Source organism: Peromyscus maniculatus, chromosome X (genome assembly GCF_049852395.1).
Source record: "Peromyscus maniculatus bairdii isolate BWxNUB_F1_BW_parent chromosome X, HU_Pman_BW_mat_3.1, whole genome shotgun sequence".
Lineage (NCBI taxonomy): Eukaryota > Metazoa > Chordata > Mammalia > Rodentia > Cricetidae > Peromyscus > Peromyscus maniculatus.
The window spans coordinates 141,401,307-141,419,038 of record NC_134875.1 but is presented as its reverse complement, the minus strand read 5'-3'; the positions used below and the strand labels follow the sequence as shown (position 1 = coordinate 141,419,038).

The following is a 17,732-nucleotide window of genomic DNA, read 5'->3' as shown; positions in this document are numbered from 1 at the left end:
GCTTGGGGTTGGGAGAAGCAAACTATATGGAAAAACACCAGCAAAGACCAGAATATGCCTCAATAAAAAAAAATAGGCAAATAAATAATTTAGCAAATCATAACCATAAAAATTATCTCTGAAAATTGTTCCAAGACATAAGCACCCACCAAGCCCAATATTTCTAATTATAAGGATTTAAAACCAGAGTTGTGCTAAAGGTGATTCATAGCAGTTCATTTGCACTTAGCAACCTTTTAATTTTCTTAGAACTATTTAATGTGTATGTGTGTTTGGCCTCATGTGTATTATGCATGTGCCTGATGCACCAAGAGGTCAGAAGAGAGTACCAGAGCCCCTGGAACTGGAATTATATACGGTTGTGTGCTACCATATGGGTGCTGGGAACCAAACCTGGGTCCTCTGACAAGAGCAACAAATGCTCTTAACTGGTAAGCTATTATCTCCCCACCCCACCAAACTTTTAATTTTAAAACATGAAAAGTATTTAAGTCCTCCCTCTACTTTTACTTTTAGCCCCCTTTATTTACCACCATTGAAAAGATAAAAACTGCTTTCTTTCAACACTTAACACTATATGAACAAAGTCTCTAAGTTGAAAAAAATTTAACATATAGTTCAATCAGCTGAATCAGATCTACTATACAATTTTCATTTGGTGGTTCTTCATTTTTATTTTATGTTTATTGGTGTTTTGCCATGGGTATCGGGTCCCCTGGAACTGTAGTTACAGTTGTGAGCTGCCATGTGGATTCTGGGAATTGAACCCAGGCCCTCTGGAAGAACTGTCAGCACTCTTAACCACTGAGCCATCTCTCCATCCCCTTGGTGGTACTTCATAAAGGCAAAACAAATTTTAACATTCTGTGAAATCATTTTGCATGTCAACATTATGATTTTAAGACAACTGATGGAAAACTTTTTAAGGAAACAAAGTTGAAAATTATCAGGTTAACACCTCAAGCAAACTTGTTTTACTCAGAGAGCCACTCCTTCATTCAAAGCATTTCTATAACCAGAAAACCAAGCCAGTCAACAAGTACATCAAGTTTTACCAACTCAACCCCTATGACACAACTAAGAGGCTTCCGGAGAATCTTAAGAGCTGAATTGTCCCTGATATTAACATATATAAACATTTGGTAACCAGTCATTGAAGAAAGGGGTCAAAAAAACAACACAAGAAATCCTAAGAGCACAAGCACTTGTGAACTGTCTGCCTTATGTCTACCGGTGAGATCACTGCAGAGCAACCTAACATGGTCACAGCTACACAACAGACTTAACAACTTAACCTTATTCCATGAAAAGCAATGTGGAATGCGAAGGGCAAATATTTTCAAAGCAACCAAGTTTGGCATTTCAATGATACTTTGAACTGGTGGTTAAAAACACACAACAAAAGGAGAATTAAAAACCCAACACTGTTTCCATTGTGAACTTCCAGTGTTCATAAGGGAGTGATTCAAATATTGGAATGCCTACTGTGCACAATTCTGTACCAGTTATCCTAGTTTCACAAACTCGGGTTTGGGTCTGGGTCTAAGTGCTTTTGTTTAAATTACAGAAACTGAAGTGTAAATATTTAATCATTATATCCAACATGCTCAAAATGTTTTCTGTTGTAAGCATGAACTTGGAATTCCCAAGAAATCCTTTATTTAATATTAAATCAATTTTCAAATAAGGACTTATTCCTCCAATAATAAAAGAGCTGAAACACCTGAACTCTAATCAGTGATTCATAATCATATTCAAATACTTCTAAAATTTTCATTCATATGACTTTCCTATTTTCTGCCCCTTTAACTTGCAATTCTTACCATTTTAATGACTGGCACAAGTACTCTCTGCCCACATTTGGGTCTAAGTTAAAGGCTGGCTGGAGGCTTTATGTTCAAGTCTTATTTTCTGGTTTTGACCATATAAAGAACATAGTACAGACCTCCGAATGGCTAACGCTGCAAAAGTAAAAGATATGAAGGGGGGCAAATTACAGGAATTTGTGCTGGGGGAACCCTAGGACAATTATACAATTGAATGTAAAATCTGAAAGTAATGAAGCTCGCAAAAACTTTTAATATTGTGATTTCAAGAACTGTGTGACAGTCAACCAGTTCTTAATAGCTAAGTTCTGGGTCAGAGAAGCTGGGATAACACCAAAATAAAAAGAACATTGTAACAGAGAATAAAAACAACCAAACTACCTAAGAATATTGCAAATACACATGAAAAAATCCAAATACAATTAGGTCATTATCTAGAAAACATTAGCTTTTTCTTCCAGAAGGTCTGTATTTCATGTGGAAAACAGTTCAGTGGGACCAGGACATGGAAGTAAAATCAAATCAAACTACCACACAAAAAAGAACCCGTGACTAGCTATTTTAGTATACCGACTAGGCCAGCAGTACCAACTCCAACTGGAATAAGTGATTACTACCATTGTTTCATTACAATACGTTCTCTAAGGTCTTTAATGAGAATAGACATTGGTATGGGTTGTAATTATCAAATGTGAGGGAAATGTGATAAGACAATTTAATAAATAAATTGGAAAAAGAAAAAAAATGAAAGGTAGGTATAACCTGAAGACTAAAATATATTTCAAGTCTACACAAACTGTTTGGTAAATGGGACTTTTCTCTGGATCCAGAGTCAAACAAACTATAAACGAAACAAAATATCAGGGAATTTAAAAACTATCCTATTTTCTACTTTTAAAATTCAATTTCTTCGCAGGATGGTGGTGGCACACGCCTTTAATCCCAGCACTCGGAGGCAGAGGCAGGCAAATCTCTGTGAGTTCGAGGCCAGCCTGGTCTACAAAGCGAGTTCCAGGAAAGGTGCAAAGCTACACAGAGAAACCCTGTCTAAAAAAAAAAAAAAAGAAAGAAAGAAAAAAAATTCAATTTCTTCAATTATGAAAATTATTTTGTGGTTATACTGTCAAGAACTCTCAGCTATCTATTAAATATTTGCATAGATAAAAATAACATGACAGGAGGGGTTTATTTCAAAGTAATTCCATGGGAAGGAAATGCCAAAGGGTAAAACTAGAAAGGCTGAATGAAAGTTGATAAATGTTAAAAGTACCTAGTGGAGGGGACATCATACCACTGGGTTTACTATGTTTCAAATCTTTGTAAATTAATTTAAATTAAAAGTCATGTACTGATCATATGCATTTAGACAGTTCTCTTTAATTTAGTAATGACCTCCATCCACTAAAAAAAATTTAAAAAAAAACACATCTGATCCACACAATGGAACCAAAGTAGCACACGCACAAAATGGAAATCCCAGTCCCATCTCCATTTCAAGATGTAAAATACAAATACCACCCACAAACATCTAAAAAACTAACCTAAAATCACAGCCAATCATAGTCATCCTGGTGGGAAATCCCAACACTGCTCCAACTGCTTCCTGAAACTTCCTGACCAAGCTCTGGTCTACTGGTTTGTTCCTCTGAAGCACTACAGCCACTCAAGTCAGGCTACTGGAGGATCTACAAAATAAAAAGGTCAGGGAAAAGAAGTATATATTTATTAGAATTGGGGGGCTAACCATTATATCAAAATTAAACACAATCAGTTATTTCTGAAGCAACAGCCCTTGAACACCAATTTGCATTTTTTGGACCTACTTCGAGCTGTAACTAAAGAACTCAGAAATCAATAGCTATAGTGTTTCTAATGACACTTAGACAATACTCCTGAAAACTGTTTTCAACCCAAACAAAATGATGCCACGTTCAACAAACTGATACTAAGGAAAATGCATATTATTCTTGTGAAGAAAAGTTGTACACATTAAAATTATTTTTTCACCTTCATAAGTGCTTTTAGGCCATACTGGGAGACAAACGATAAACATCCTGGAAATTCAGGTTGACCTTTGTCACTGAATCTTAGACCAAGTTTTTATTTGGTCCTACCACTCCCTCTCTTCTCAGAGATCTACCTAGAATAAATTAAACCTTTTAGGTCATGCCTAGATCATCATTCCCAGATTTATTATAATGTTGAAGGACAGGAATCAAACTGAGAGTTAATTGGTGATTATGGCTTAACCCATTATAAAAGGCACCAAGGCAAGAATCTCAAAGTGACCTGTCTTCCAATAAGAGAGGAAATTCATTTACCTAGAGCACCTCCAACTCAAACAAACCTTAAAGCTCAAAACTGAAATCCACATATAGTTAATTATCAGTTATCCACTGTAAATTTTAATTTCAGTGGTAGTGTACTTCTTGTCACCATATTCCTATTTCAACCCCATCACCCAACCACCACAATTAGTTAAAAAAACTCTATTATTAGTCTAATAAAAACAATAAGGAAAACTAATCCCAAGTCAAATATGTTAGAAAATATAAAATGGCAAAAGCACAACAGGAGGCAATTATCTAAGAGCCAGCTGTGGTTGCTTTGGAGGGGGGAAATGCCGGTATTTAGTTAGATCAACCTTCCTAATGTCTTGCATATAGGTATTATCCTATTTAAAAAGATGTCTCCATACTGACCTGAAGGACTAAATAAGGTGGAGAGGAAGAAGTGTAATACAAAAATCTCTCTAAGAAAAGTTCTCTTTAATAGTGCAAAATAGTATGGCATGAAATTTCATTATTTTTGTGGGGTGAAGGACAGGACAGACTGTCTTTGAAGGAGTGGCAGAAATGAGCAGGCAAGGGATGAGACACTCCCTTCCAAAAGGTAGAACACCTGGGTGTGGCTCATGACAGAAACATAGCTGGTGGTCATTCCAAGAGAATGATTTTACACTCACTCAGCCTTACACTAGTAGAAGCTTCAAAGAGTGGGAACACATTTAAACATCACCAGCCATTGATCATACAAAGTGGTTCATGAGGATGAAAAAAATACAAAGCAGATAGGAGTTGATAGGTATTCTTCCTACACATAACAATTTATAGCTAAAGAAATAACTTTTTAAAAAAATCTTCCTCTTGGGCTATAAAGGTAGCATATGACATAAAAAACATCTACCAATATATTCCCACATAAAAAAGGCACCCAAATTTGTGTTCCTATGAGCCAGGCACTTGACAAATTTTCTCGATAATTCTAGCAACAATCCTTTAGGTTAAGCATTACTATTCTCATTATATAGATGAACAGAAAAGTAATTTGCCCAAGGTCATGAGTTCAATGTGAACGGAAGCAAACACTATTTTCTACACCAGGCTGCTTCCCATGAATGGGGAATGTTGGCATCTCAATATATGCAACACTGGTGCTAAAAGAAGTAATTCAAAACATGTTGTCTACAAAGGAAACACATGATAGGGAATTAATTGTTTAATAGAGGTGATGTGAGGAAGAAGGAAAGGAGCTTGACTGTTTAAGGTGTAAAACACGTGATGGAAGGAAAATGCATTGAAGGTCTGACACCTCACTAGGGGATTCTGTTCCTGGGAGTGGGAGGAACAGTGGTTGAGGGAAGTTCAAGGGGTAAGAAGTGAGAAGTACTTAAATGGTGGCTAGCAGTAACAACAACAAAAAAGATAGCCACAAACCAACAGACTACAGAACTGAGGCGGGAAAGGGGGCGGGTCCCAGGGTTTGTAAAGTGGAAGGGGTTGGAAGGACAAAGTTTGATGGAGTAGGGGCGCCAACGAGAAGACCACTAAGAGTGCAATTATCCAACCACTGACCCGCTTATTGTTCTGCCCAAGAATGGCCTCAAAACATTCAAAGTTGAAATCAGTACCCTGCCCCCGCGTCAGGAATAAACAAGCCAAAGGACCTAAGAAAATGGAAGGTTTCTATGGCTCCATCCACAAAGATGGAGTAAATGCAGGGAACAAGACAGGCTCTATTAACGTCTGCGCCAAAAGCACCATGGAAGGAGATGGAGAAGGCTAGATGATTCAGGCTAGGCTCTAAATTAGGACTGGGGAGGAGTGATAGGGAAATTTTTTTACTCCCCCCCCCTTAATAATGCATCCCAATATCCACCAAGCCGAGAGATCTGACAGGGAGACAGAATTTGGGGAGGGGGAGGAGTGACTCTACAGATTGACCCCCCTCAACCTTAGCTCAAAAGCCGTGGGAACTGGGGCAGGAGAACCCACTTCAACTCAAGAAAAACTAGGGGTTTCATAAGGGTCATCGCAAGGGCTGAAAAGAAACAAGCGCGCAAAATGGATATGGAGAGACCAGTCCTGGGTGCGTCCCCTCTCTCACCTTTTAATCTAATACCCAGCCCACTACCCAATGAACTATCGACTCCCTCCCACACTTCCCAACCCGCCCACTGCGACGACGAAAACGGAGGCGTAGAGCGATTGGTGGGGCAAAGGCAGGCCCACACGCGGCTGAGGCCGGTGGAAATGGTGTCGCCTTAACCGGTAAGAAACAGAGTGGTCTTCATCTCGGGCAAGATTTACCGGCACCACGACGTTTCGCCATTCGTCATTTCCTTAACGTCTGGTACCTGAGAAGCGTCACAAACGCGGATAGCTAACCCTTTAGTACCATGTACTAGCAAGACAGACATCAGCCTCCGCCGCCATCTTAACAGGCGGACCGACCCTAGTCACTGCCCCCCCCACCCCCAAGGTATCTCCGCCACCGCCGGCGAATCCCACGAGGACGTAACCCTGCTCCCGCGAGAACTCACCGGCTAAGAACAGCACCACCAGAAGACGCCGCTTGCGCCTCCGCAGCTCATGAACTCAGTAGCCAACCTCGGCCGCCTTCGCGTGATCCCAGGAGAACCTCCACCGGACCGGGAAAAACTGAACCCAGCCCGTCCCAGCCCTCTCCTTCCACCAAAGCTGAAATCGCTACAGCTCCGCTCTCACCCCACGCGAAGCGAAAAGCAAATGACGCACAACCTCACGGAGCACTGAGGGGCGGAGCCAGTATGCCGCCGCCGGCTCCCGCATGCGCTGTGGGAACTATCGCGATATTACGTTCAGCCTCGGCGAGACCTTCGTAATTCACTGCAGGATGCCGCCCGCGCCTCGCCTTTAGGAAACATGAGATCTCGCGAGACCGGGTGCACGCTCCTAAAAAGGAGAAAGGCGGGGCTTCGTGAAAATGACTGGGAGTTTTTCGGGGAAAGGGAGGAAGCTCTCGTCCTTTAGGGATCTCGCTTACCACGAGGTTTCCGACCCACTGCGGAGCTAGTGCTACCAAACCTCGCGATGACACAGCTCAGCGCCAAATCTCGGCCATGTCTTAAAAACTGCCCCCGCCCCCGATTTAGGTGTCTAGAGCCTGCCTAGTGCTTGAGGAAAATTTAAAAAGTCAACCTGTTTATTCTCACGCTTCCAGCAGGGCTGTACCAATTAGCCAAACTCCATTCTGGAAGCGAAGAAATGGGTCCCCATTGTTACCTGCCTCGAGGAAGAACGTGCTATCCTTAACTAACACATAAAAGATGTTCAGTATCACAATAAACACAAATGCAAATGAAAACAATGACACAACAGTTTTTACTCATAACATCGGGGGGGGGGGGATTTAAAAGACCTAATATCCATATTTCTTCCTTCGCCGCACTGCAGGCTAACCTGAATCCATCTTAATCTAACTAAAGGCTCATATCATTAGTTCTACCTCCAAAGTCACCAGTTTTAACTACCGGAGCTTTACCCTAGCATAACCAAAAAGACCCAATAAAGTGGTTTTCTCCAAACAAAGGAGACTGCCCTCAAAAGCAAATTCAAGCTTGGGGTGGGGAAGTAGGTGCGTTGAAGATTTTAATATGGCAGTTTTTCCATGTCGAAACATTTGTTTCTCCAATAAATCTTGGGATCCAATCTGCCCCATTTGTGGGCATTTCCATTCTAATGCATTGTTTTGTCTATTCTAATTTAAACATGCTTCTTTCAGAGTACAGTTTAATAGTACAAGTATCCCCCCCATCTTTAGTTATCTTTAAAAACATTTTCTCGATTATTCTTAGCCATCCTCTCATCATGAACTTTAGAATCGTTAAGTTCCAAAAAACTTAGTATATTTATTGGAATTGCATCAATTGCATAAATCAATATAGAAAAATGGACATCACTACAAAATTGAGCCTTCCTATTCAGAAGCATAATATTCCTCCTCCATTTATGCAAACGCTCTTCTTCTAGTGTATTCCTCAAAGTTTTATAGTTTACTTCCAGATATTTTCATTTTTCTTGGCATTTTGAGTAGGACGTTTTAGTATTAAGATTTCAAAATGTTCATTGCTTATATACAGTAAACTTCATATTTGACTATTCACTTTGGTAATTAGAAAAATGAAAATATGCTCAAATATAGTAATAATCAGTAAAATGCAAATCAAGCAACGACATGTGATTTTTACTCTATAACTGGAAAAATATAAAGATTAGTAACAATTCATGTTGGCAAAGCTATGGAAAAAATAAGCAATCTCGCACTACATTGGGGAGTGTAAATTATTATGGCCTTTGGGGAAGGGAATTTAGATAAATCTATCAAAATTCGAAATGCATACTTTTTGATTCAGTAATTACTCCTCGAAGAATTTCTCCTACAGGAATACCCTCATACATGTGCATGAAACATACACAAACCCATTCATTACTGCATTAGTTGCAATAGCCTCCTCGCCCCCAAAGAAAACAAGCTAGTGTACAACAATCAGGATATGGTTAAATACACTGTATTCCAGGCATGCAATGCAACGGTATAAAAATGAGACAAATTCAGATTCCCTGATACACTGAGAGCTCTACGACATATTGTTTTAAAAAATTAAAGCAATGAGATAAAATGAATGTGTCCAGCACCATACATATACATATACATCAGGACACGCGCGCGCGCCCGAGGGTGCGCGCTTAGTAGTAACCATGAAGCCTGCCTGCTCGCCCCTCACCTTCCTTTTCCTCTGAGGCCGCCTTCCTCCAAGCCTTAAGAGAAAAACTGAAGGCCTAGCCTTTACTCCATCTCTAGGACCACTTGGCCCAGGCTAATGCCGGTACCTTGCATCCCCACTGTTGGCCGCTCTCTCGCGCGCTGTTCGCTGCTTCCCCGCTGTCCTGCTGTCCCCAAAGATGCAGCTAGCTCTCTGCTGGAGGCCGCTGAGGACTGGGGGAGGGGAGAGGAGGAGGGGTTCGGGGAAGGTTGCTGCTGCCGCCCGGTCCCTTCAGCAGCCTTTCCCGAAGGCTAAGGCAGCCACCTCCGAGCCTCGGAGCCCGATCCCATGGGAACTGCCCCCTACCTCGAGGAGTCTAAGATGGCCCGTCCCCCAGGCCCGGGAAGCGGGGAGGGAGGTACGACGCTCACCTCAGCCGCAGTGGCTCGGCGGGGCCTGCAACTGCGTGCGGGGTCTGCGGCCAGCAGCAATACAGTTTCCCCCCCAGCCCCCTCTCTCGCCCTCGGTTTAAAAAGCCTCCCCCCTGCGGCTCAGCTCACACTGGATTTAAGGCTCCACCTACCACGCGATTAGCCCCGCCTCTGTCCCTTGAGAGGGCTCTCCTGATCCCTCCGTGGGGTATTCTGGACACCTTGCAAGGAGCTACTCAGGGCCCAATAAAGGCAGCCATAGAGGATAGTAGGATCACTAAGGAACTGGGATTTGATTCTTGTACAATGGAAATCCCTGAAGGGGATAAAACTTGGTTTGCATTTAAAAAATTAAGGAATGGGGAGTAATGGGTAAGAGGGCAAGATGGGACACATTGTGAAGGACCAGAGAAAGGGCAAAGAACCACAGTGCAAATCCAGAAAAACACTTCAGGCACATAGCACTCCTTCAAACATTTCTTCTTTGTACTATATGAGGTGGCACTGTGATTGGAGGAATCTGTAGAGGATCTACATTTGTAAATAGAAATAAAAATGACTTGGTAGGAGATGACCCTATTAACTGCTATTCTCTGGGGTAAAGAATGAAATTGGCAGGTAAAGGGATTTGGGGGAAGCATTGATTTGCACCTCTGGATGCTTCCATAAGGTTTGAATTTTAACAAATGTATTAATTTGATTTTTAAAACAAAAATGAGCCAGGTGGTGGTGGTGGCGGTGGTGATGGTGGTGGTGGTGGTGGTGGTGGCGGCAGTGGCGGCGGAGGCGGCGGAGGAGGCGGCGGCGGCGGCGCATGCCTTTGATCCCAGCACTCAGGAGGCAGAGGCAGGTGGATCTCTGTGAGTTCAAGGCCAGCCTGGTCTACAGAGTAAATTCTAGGATGGCCAGGGCTACACAGAGAAACCTTGTCTTGAAAAAAAAAAAGAAAGAAAAGGCACTAGTAGACGAACCCTTGAGACATTAATTCCAACAGTGGCTCATTCCTTGAACTGGGAATCTGCTGAATGGAACCACTACCTCCCTCCATGTGTACAGTTACACAGTAAGTTTTCTGTACAACCTAAGATGCACAGAGGGCCCTTTTAGGTTGTCTCATTGTATGTTCTTAACAAAGATGTATTTAGTGAGTGTTACTCCATTGTAAGGTGAATTATTTAACTAATACCCTATGTTTAGGTCTTATTTATTATTTTAAAAAAAAAGACTTGGCTTCTGTCATAGCAGACATTGGAAAGGAACAGCCATGGTTATGTGCCATTCATCCATCACCTTGGCTTCAAAAAGGGCTACAAGATAATCAAGACAATCACACCAATTATGAGCAGTAACTGATCAGAGAGGTGTGTAGCTTTGCCAGATAAAACAGCACACAATGGATAGACTTGAAGTCTCCAGGGACAAAAAGGGCCATAAATTCACCAAGAAAAGGATGGGGACACACATCTATGCCAAAAGAAAGAAATGCTGAGTAAAATCTTCATTGTCTTGAGGAACGCCACTGCCACATGCTTAGCGCCCACTCCCTTTGCACGTAAAGAAATACTTACAGAAAGAAACAAGGCTAAGAGGTACTGGTAGGAGATTGACTATAACTAAAGGTGAATTTCTAAGACTTGGCTAATAGTGATGTTTGTAGAAAGGGAGTAGCTAGGCTCAGAAGGTTATGCCTCCCCCAAACAGAAAAGCTCTCCAGAACAATTTCAACAAGCAGTCTCACCTGAAATTTAAGAAAATTCCAGTTTATTTAGAATACTTCTCTGCTCTCACCCACCTATGTAATAAGCCCCTTCATTGTAAGTTCTGGTCTCTTAAAGCATCTGCTTTAATTCTAATAACTCATAGGGCCCATTCTTATTGTATCCCCTACCTTTCTTCTGTTAATTTCTTAACCCTCTAAATCCAGTTCTATACCTCTAATTCTAAAATCCCATATGTTCCACAGCCTTAGTTTACATTTAAGTCTGCAGCTAATTCTTTTGCTAACTCCATTCCTCCAATATTAATTTCAACCCATCCTCCACATATGTTTTTATTTTTCTTATTGTAGAAATATTAACAAAATATATTGAAAGCATGAAGAAAACATTAAAAAATGGACTTGGGCTGGAGAGATGGCTCAGAGGTTAAGAGCACTGGCTGTTCTTCCAGAGGTCCTGAGTTCAATTCCCAGCAACCACATGGTGGCTCACAGCCATCTATAATGAGATCTGCAGGCCAAACACTCACTGTATACATCATAAATAAATAAATGTTTAAAAAAATGGACTCATGGGGCTGGAGAGATGGCTTAGTGATTAAGCAACCCACTGGCTGCTCTTCCAGAGGACCTGTGGGTTCAATTCCCAGGACCTACATGGCAGTTCACAACTGTTTGTAACTCTAGTTCCCGGGGACCCGACACCTAAATACAGGTGCCGGCAAAACACCAATACACATAAAAATTAAAATAAATAAAGAAAGAAAGAAAGAAATGTAAAAGGAGGGGAGAGAAGGACTGGGGATATAGACAGCTAGGAAAATGTTGACCTTGAATGTGTGAAGCCCTGAGTTTGAGCCCCAGTTCAGGAAGAAAGAAAGAAAGAAAGAAAGAAAGAAAGAAAGAAAGAAAGAAAGAAAGAAAGAAAGAAAGAAGGAAAGAGGAAAATAAATTTGTAACACAATAAAATAAAATAAATTGGACTCACACCACCCAGAAAGGACAATTACTGTTTTTTGTTTGTTTGTTTGTTTTGGTTTTTTTGGTTTTTTTTCCAGAGCTGAGGACCAAACCCAGGGCCTTGTGCTTGCTAGGCAAGCGCTCTACCACTGAGCTAAATTCCCAACTCCTACTGTTTTTATTTTATGCTCACTTAATATTTTTTACATATTACATGTAATATACATAGTTCTAAAGAAAAATATAATGTAAATTATTAATGACCTAGTGAATATTTGTCATAGTATTGATATTTTTCTATAAGATTTCTAGGTTTTTTTCCCCAGCTTCCACAGAAGTGCCTTTATTTATTTACAGGATCCAGGAAAGGATAAGCCAAATATTAAAAAAGCAAATTCCTAAGTCTTCTATCAGTATCTGAGAAGTGGTCCAAGGGTCTTTCATTTCCAATAGCAGCCACTTTCAGATCATAAGGATGAATCCCCCTAAGTTTCTCAATCAGCTGCCATCGATTTAGGCCCAAACAGCTTGTATTGCAACTTCAGAGTTCTTGATTGGTCTCTGAGCTCTCAGTAGACCTCTGCCACTCTGGGTCAGCTCCCTGTCTTATAGAATTTCATAACTCAAGAACTTCCTTAAGGAAGAGGACACACTGATGGGGTGGGAGCAGGAGAAGTAGTTCTATTTGCAGTCTGAAATCTTCTTATTGGAGACCACAATCATTGATAGTGCAGAATATTGGGTTCCCAAGCCGTGAGACATCTTCCTCCATCTCTTCTTCTCTTCTATTAGACAGGACTTCAGCTTATCACCAATGATGATATGGTAGACTTGGATTTCCAAATAATGCTTGTCATTGTTCATCACTGGCACCCCTACTTGAGGAATGGCATCCTGAGCCAATGGATCTCACCAAACTGCTTGCTTGTTACTTCTTTGCTGTAGCTACTCTCTAGGTAGAGTAGGTTGTTTATTATTCCACTCTACCCTGTGGTTGTAATCTTCCCTCTACTTTTGGATGCCCTCATTGGTGAGATGGGAGAACATGTCCAGCATCCTAGTGCTCTGAATGCATTTCACTGTGGAAAACCAGCAAAATCCAACTTATACAATATAGCCGCCTGTATATGGACACCAATGCGTAAGAGATAAGTGATGTATTAGTGAGATCACATAAGTGTCTTCCATGGACTGAGATATAAACAAGGATATCTTGCTGTCCCAGCACCACCTTTTCAAAAATTAACTTTATTTATGTATTTTACATCCAGGCTGCAATTTACATCCCCCCTCCTCCCATTCCCTCCCCCACCATCCCTCTGACCCCTTCCACTTAATTTTTTTTCCTTTTTCATCTATCTATCTATCTATCTATCTATCTATCTATCTATCTATCTATCTATTTTACATCCTGGCCACAGTTTCCCTTCCCTCTTCTCCTAGTCCCTCCCTCCTACACCCTTCTGTTCCTACTCTCCAATCCACTCCTCCTCTGTTTCTGTTCCGAATGGGGCAGGCCTCCCATGGGTGTCAAAAAAGCATGACATATCAAGTTGCAGTAAGACTAAGCACCTCCCCATGTATTAAGGATGGACAAGGCAACCTAGTATGAGGAGTGGAGTCCCAAAAGCCAGTAAAAGAATCAGAGACAGCCCCTGATCCCACTGTTAGGAGTCCCACAAGAGGACCAAGCTACACAACTGTCACCTATATGCAGAGGGCCTAGGTCAGTCCCATGCAGGCTCCTTGGTTGTTGGTTCAGTCTCTGTGAACCCCTATAAGCCCAGGTTAGTTGATTCTGTGTGTTTTCTTTTGGTGTCTTTGACCCCTCCTGGTTCCTACAATCCTTTCTCCCCTTCTTCTGCACAATTCCCAGAGCTCTACCTAATGTTTGGCTGTGGGTCTGCATCTGTTTCCATCAGTTGCTGGATGAAGCCTCTCTGATAACAATTGGCCTAGGCACCAATCTATGAGTACAGCAGAATATCATTAGGCATCATTACAATGACATTTTCCGAAATCCTGTTTGGTTCTATCCTAGGTCTCTGGGTGATCCAGCCTACAAGCACCACCTTTTAATCTCTGAGAACTTGTTGATGAAATATGGCTGTTTCTCAGGCTTTGCCATAAAGATTCACGGTATAGGCTGAATATTCTGTCCCACCAGTCAGCTCTGTCCCATCAGCAGGATCCCAAAAAAAACCATACAGAGATATATTATTAAGTATAAATGCTCAGCCAATAGCTTAGGCTTGTTATTAACTAGCTCTTACAACTTAATTTATCCCATATTTCTTATTTATGTTCTACCATGTACCTTGGTACCTCAGCACAGCATGTTCATCTTGCTTCTCTCCATGTCTCCTGGCAACTCTGCCCTTCTTATCCCAGTAAGCTCTCTCCCTGTCTAGAAGTCCAACCTAATCTCTTTCTGCCTAGCTATTGACCATTTAACTCTTTATTAAACCAATGAGAGCAACACATCTTCACAATGTACCAAAAGATTGTTCTGCAACATCATGGCTGAATGGGCTCTTCCTGAATTAGGGGGAGCATATAGTGACTGAGAAAAATCCAGATACAGATATTGTCCATTCCTGTGGCTCCCTTCCAGGGGATTCCCTTCTTTTTCAAGATTCTTGTATCTCTAAATGTTCTTCAGCATCAGAACCTTCCAGGTCAGCTCATGGTGGTTAGAGAAATACTTGACTGTTTGATTGTTGACAGTTTTGACACTGAACAATTTTTGCTTGGTTTGCTCACACATTGAATAAAAGTTCAAAAAGTTACAATCCTTGTTTTCTGTTGCTTAGACCTATCCTCTCACCTCAAAGTTGTTGAACAGTAGTGACTTCTCAAGGTCAATGACCCATTTCACTCTTCCTGCCATGATTCATTGGTCCTTGGGGATGACTGAAATCCAAGGTTCCTCTCAGATTTCGGCTATTCTAGCCCTTGAGTCCCACTTTATGTCAGATTGTTATGCTATCACTTCCTCCTGTGAGCTCACTGAAACTGGTAATTATGTTGGAGGCCTTGTTCCCAACACATCACCAGATGCTACTTCAGTAGTGGAGAGAGGACCCTGCTAGCTCTCTCAGTAAACCAGCCCACTCTCCTGTCTATAACACTTTTATGGCAACATGAAACATTTCTTCCTTCAAAAAAATCTTGCTAGTTTTTTTTTCTTTTTTCCTTTCCTTTTTTTGGTTTTTCAAAACAGGTTTTTTCTGTGTCAGCCTTGGCCATCAGGAGGCAGAGCCAGATGGATCTCTGTGAGTTCGAGGCCAGCCTGGTCTACAGAACCAGTTCCAGGCCAGCCAGAGCTGTTACATGGAAAAACCCAGCCTTGAAAAGCAAAAACAAGGGTTTGGAGGTTTAGCTCAGTGGTAGAGTGCTTGCCTAGCAAGCACAAGGCCCTGGGTTCAGTCCTCAGCTCCAGAAAAAAGAAAAGAAAAAACAAAAACAAGCTCCAACAAGCTTTGGCAGCCTTTGCCATTTGCTTTGCTCCCTGCTTGCAGCTTTCCTTAGCAGAAAGACTACAACCTTGGCATCTCTAAATTCCTGGGGTCTTCATTATTTGTTTGGCTTCACTCTCAACTTCCCACATAGTCCTTTCAGGGACTGCCTGCAGAGATTCTGACCTTGCCACACATTGCTTGGCCTCCCAGGCCTTCTGTATGGAAAATATGAATGACTCTGTCAATTTAGCACTCTAGATACTTGCAAAAACAGCACCATATGGATGGTGCCAAGCTCTGCTGCTGGCTGAACAGTAGCTGGGCTCCTTTGGACCATGGCCACAGTGCCATCTGACCACCTGCATGGATTAACCCAGAGAAGCACATACGTAGGCAACTCTATATATACACTGAGCCCTAGCGACCTCTTCTCCATGCAAAATCTTTCAAATGGGTTAAAAAAAGTATATTCTTAATCCCGCAAGAGGTGAGATCTGGCTTGTTTCTAACAAACCATTAAGGCACCTTTGCAATTTCTCAGTGCAGAGTAATTTGCTTCTTTCAGGTTAGGGCTTGGTTTTGACCCTTGAATCAGGGTCTCACTGTGCAGCCCAGGCTTCGATTGAACTCCTAATCCCCTTGCCTCAACCTTCTGAGTGCTGCGAATGTAAATGTGTATTACCACATTCAGTTTCTGGCTTCTTTTGCAATGTCTTGATCTCTTCAGTTGCCACTTTCTAGGGTAAACTTCTTTACCTGTGCTTCTTTTCTGAGACGGTTTTGAAAAATTAAAGCCATTCTTCTCTGAATTTTGAGCATGATTCTCACTATAAACTTGGCTAAAACCAAGTTGAGTGATTTTATGGAACTTTTGAGGGTGTGAATAAGTGGGTGGTCTCTGACTCTTGTGCCTTCTCTTGGGCTCTTTTCCTTCTGTTGGTTTGTTTTGTCCAACTTTGATGTCATCATTTTGTTTTATCTTATTATAATTTATTTTGTTTTGTTTTTATTGTTATCTCTTAGAAGCCTGTGCTTTCCTAATGAGAGACAGAAAGGGAGTAGAGATGAGAGCGGAGGTGGGGAGGAGTAGAGGGAGGGGAAACCATAATCAGGGTGTGTGTGTATGTATGTGTGTGTGTGTGTGTATATATATTATGTGAGAAAAGAATCTATTTTTAATAAGCATAAATACCTCATTTTAATGCAATTAATTTTTTTTTTTTTGGTTTTTCGAGACAGGGCTTCTCTGCATAGCTTTGCGCCTTTCCTGGAGCTCACTTGGTATCCCAGGCTGGCCTCGAACTCACAAAGATCCACCTGGCTCTGCCTCTCGAGTGCCGGGATTAAAGGCGTGTGCCACCACCTCCTGACTTTTTTTTTTTAAAGATTTATTTATTATGTATACAGAAGAGGGTGCCAGATCTCATTACAGATGGTTGTGAGCCACCATATGGTTGCTGGGAATTGAACTCAGGACCTCTGGAGGAGCAGTCAGTACTCTTAACCTCTGAGCCATCTCTCCAGCCCCCTGCCTTCTTTTTACCCTGTAGATTTGATTAGCTAGGTGAGTTTCATCTGATCAGAAGAGGGTGCCAGATCTCATTACAGATGGTTGTGAGCCACCATATGGTTGCTGGGAATTGAACTCAGGACCTCTGGAAGAGCAGCCAGTGCTCTTAACCTCTGAGCCATCTCTCCAGCCCCCATAACTAATACTTCTTAAATCATATTTTAAAAATTGAAACAGGCTTTGCAGTGGTAGTACACACCTTTAATCCCAGCACTCAGGAGGCAGAGGCAGGTGGATCTCTGTGAATTCGAGTTCCAGGACAGGCTCCAAAACTACACAGAGAAACCCTGTCTCGAAAAACAGAAACAAAAATAAAATAAAATAAAATAAAACAGAAGGAGTATTTATGAAGCCAACGAAGCCAGTATTACTCTAATACAAAAATCAGTTAGACACAAGAACAACCAAAAAGAAAATTGCCCCCTCCCCCCCCAAAAAAAACAAAAAACAACTGTTGTAGAATATTATGTTAAGGTGTGTTACTTTTGTTTATGCTGCATTTGTTTAACTCTGTGAAGCTGTGTAACTTTGCTTGTCTAAAACACCTGATGTTCTAATAAAGATCTGAATGGCCAATAGCGAAGCAGGAGAAAGGTTAGGCAGGGCTGGCAGGCAGAGAGAATAAATAGAGGGAGAGATCTGGGAGGAGAGGAGGAGGAGAACTCCAGGGGCCAGTCACTCAGCTACACAGCAAGTTCCAGGGTAAGATTTACAGAAGTAAGAGAACGGAAAAGCCCATAGGC

The 17,732-nt window shown here is 41.6% G+C and overlaps 1 protein-coding gene across 40 annotated transcripts in view; it reads right to left on the bottom strand.

The window, feature by feature from the left end:
• Huwe1 (HECT, UBA and WWE domain containing E3 ubiquitin protein ligase 1) overlaps positions 1 to 17,732 on the bottom strand; it is a 195,775-nt gene that overhangs the window by 141,653 nt on the left and 36,390 nt on the right. For 31 of the 40 annotated variants that reach the window (XM_076562358.1, XM_076562366.1, XM_006993980.4 and 28 more), the window contains exons 1-2: positions 6,649 to 6,902; positions 3,368 to 3,511 (exon numbers count right to left, since the gene is read on the bottom strand). The gene's annotated coding sequence lies outside the window, so the exon portion shown is untranslated. Of the gene's footprint in view, positions 1 to 3,367; positions 3,512 to 6,648; positions 6,919 to 17,732 lie in introns of those variants that run through there. The other 9 variants (XM_076562375.1, XM_076562374.1, XM_076562377.1 and 6 more) reach the window with 7 other exon arrangements.